This window comes from Helianthus annuus, chromosome 3, assembly GCF_002127325.2.
Source record: "Helianthus annuus cultivar XRQ/B chromosome 3, HanXRQr2.0-SUNRISE, whole genome shotgun sequence".
Lineage (NCBI taxonomy): Eukaryota > Viridiplantae > Streptophyta > Magnoliopsida > Asterales > Asteraceae > Helianthus > Helianthus annuus.
In genome coordinates this window covers 64,828,923-64,832,296 of record NC_035435.2, presented here as the reverse complement: position 1 = coordinate 64,832,296, position 3,374 = coordinate 64,828,923, and positions in this window count along the sequence as shown.

The window sequence follows — 3,374 nt, the reverse complement described above, 5'->3', positions numbered from 1 at the left end:
GGTTTTAATAAAAACGTTTTCCCTTATCAAAACCAAGTTCTCTATAACCAATGGCTCTGATACCAATCTGTCACACCCCCAAAATCCACCCGCGGAGTACCACCGCTTGGAGGCGTGACATGACCAGGATCAAGCCACCAATCATATAGAACAACGTATATAGTAAAAGTAAATGTCATTAAACCAAACCCATCCATATGAAAGGTGTTCAAAACATAAGTAATAGTTCAACGTTTAGCGGAAGCAAATAAGTAAAAGCCCAATCATAATAAGTATGTAATGTCATACCGTTCAATCATAGCGTTCACGATCCTTGTCCACAACGACTTGCTCCTCCCTGTGCAAGCTCCATATGTACCTAAGGTCCTACAAGGCATGCAGCAGAGAGTCAACAACTAGTTGAGCGAGTTCACAGAAAGTAAGTTCGTAGCAGTAATTCATATGTTCAATTAGTGGGGGCTTCCCACGTATGTATGTACTAATAGTGGGGGTTTCCCATGATTATATTTATTACTAATGGGGGCTTCCCATGTTTATCCTTACTAGACTATTGTAACCATGTGTTCTTCTTAATCCGAGAACAGGAATACGTACAAGGTCACGTAGGTTTTACGTGAGTGCCCTTCCCCGAGGACAGTGGTACGCGTGGGGTTTACGTAGGTTTTACGTAAGTGTCCTTCCGACCCGGAAGACAGTAGTAGGTATGAGTTTACGTAGGTTTTACGTAAGTGTCCTCTCGACCCGGGAGACAGTGGTAGATACTAGTTTACGTAGGTTTTACGTAAGTGTCCTGACTAACCTGAGGACGATGGTATATAGTCTAGCAATAGTGTAAGTACGAGTAATTATCCAATTCAAATCTTTCCAACCCAATTCCCAACCCGGGAATCCCATGCCTTGGTTGTGTGAACTCACCTTGGTTTGCTCGGTATGTTATTGCTTCTAGGGTTAATTTGTGTTTAAGTCCGTTGCACACGATCTAAGGTACATTGCACATAAATCCGATGTGAGTATTTTACTTTCAATTATGTTTACAACTCTTTGGTGTTCAAACAGTAACATACGGTAACGTATCGCACAATAACATGCAGTATCATTCAGTAACACGTAGCATCATATCAGACAGTATCACATAATCGTATACAGTAGTAAACAGTAGCATGCAGTAGTATGTTGTTCTTCACACGGAGTTCTGAACTTGGCATCAACATAAACTCAGTCTTTTCAAACATTAACAACAGTGAATCATGTGTGCATATATTTAAAGCTCGGACAACACATCATACATATGAAATTTGGACACATATACATCATTCAAACCTTAACAGATTCAATCATCAATTAACATACAACTCATGGCCTCATATTAATCATACACAAAGTCAGACAGGGTCTTGCCCTTCTTAAAAGCTCGGACAAGAAGTGAGGGGGGGGGGTTTCCCTGTTCAAAAAGTCGGACCAAAGGTCCCTAGGCACAAACTCGGACAAGGGGGGTGGTTAAAAGTCGGACAGGGGTTGGGGCCAAGAAACTCGGACCAAACATGTGTCACAAGGTCGGACTGGGGAGTGGGGGTTAAAACTCGGACCCCCATGTCTTCTTGTCAAAACTCGGACGGCCCACAACCAAGGAACTCGGACCCTTATGCATCTTATAAAACTCGAACAGTGTGTGCAAAGGTCGGACAGGGTCCGACCCTTCTAAAACTCGGACCAACTTCCTAATTATGTAAACTTCGGACCATTTTGCATCATAAAGAAAAGATCGGACTATATATAATACAATTTAAAAGTCGGAACCTTGTTGTTTATCTAAGAAACTTCGGACTTAAAATCCTTGTCATGCACAGGAATATAAAACGAATAAAGTAACAGTTACGTTCTTTGTTTTTCACGATCTGAAAACCCTAAATCGCACCTTTAGCATAGCAGGAATCAATTATCAGTCAATCATTCTAACATGTCTTGTGTCTTAACATCAGGCAATTGATCATACACTAATCAACATCATTATCACAATAATCAGAATCCAAAACAACAATCACAGAACATCATATGAAAGCTAGGGTTTTCATGAACACATAATCAAGAATCAAGAACAACAACAAATCATTAATAATTACCTTGGATTGGTTCTAGACAGAAAGAGGATAATCAAGAGTGATTAAGAACTTGTGATGATGATGATTAATTTCCAGAGAGAACCAGAGAGAATGAAAGTACGTGCTTGAATTTCTTGGGTGATGATTAGTGAATGATTAGGGTTAAGAATCATATAAGTTTCACTATTAGCACTAAGCACCCCTAAGAGTTATATTTTACAATAGCACACCATCTCAAACAGTTTCACCACCAAGTTTATGCATTTAACAAATCTTTCATAATTAGCACATAACCATGCTCAAATACAATACACTTCATTGTATTAAAACGTTACAGTTTTACAGCAAACTAATTGTGCAAATAAATAACTAAACAAACAATGAACGTGCAATAAATGCGAAATAGGAATCTTGGAAATTCGAGTTGTCACAATCCACCCAAGCCTGGCCAGCCTTGGGTGATACCGAGTTACCAACACTCGGTTTCTTACCTACCATCTTCTTCTCATAGAACTCTTTAACCCCCTTTGCCTTTCCGTTAATCATTTTCCCAAAAATATGATGCACTTTGGGGTTAAAAGCCTTTTCAACATCAAATTTCTTCTTTTTCAGGAAAGAATTGATTCAAAATTTCAACTTTTCCAATTTTCTTCTTAAAATTTTCAGCCCGAAGTGGTGGAAAATTCTCATCATCCACAGTCGGCACTGATTTTTCATCTTTTTCCTCAACCTCTGGCACCTCTGACTTTGCGGAATCAGATTCATCGCCAGAAGATAGCTCCTCTGATTTTGATGTATCAGAATCATTGCTAGAACTATCATCGGACTTCTTAACAACCCATTTCTGATTGTCAAATTTAGCTCTTTTCTTGTAAAACCTGTTCGAACATTCACCAATTTCAAATTTTGAATTTTTGAAAAGTTTAGTTCTCTCAATTGGTGGTTCAAACTCAATTACTTTTTCTTTTAGTTTAGAAACTCCCTGTTTGACTTGATTTGCTTGTGAACAATTCATGGCAATATGACCACTTTTACCACATTTGAAACAAGTTCGAGTTTCCTTCTTCTGATCAACAGTCTGCATTTATTCTTGCTTCTTCGCAAGGAACTCTTTGTTTGACTGCTTTTTGAACAACTTTTCTTTTTCTTCTTCAGAAGATGTACCTGAAACAAAAATCATTTTTGATTTAAAATCTCGAACATATTTTTCATTTTTATGATTTTCTGGTGGAATAAATCCAAGACCTTTCTTTTTGAAATTACCGTTATGGTTTG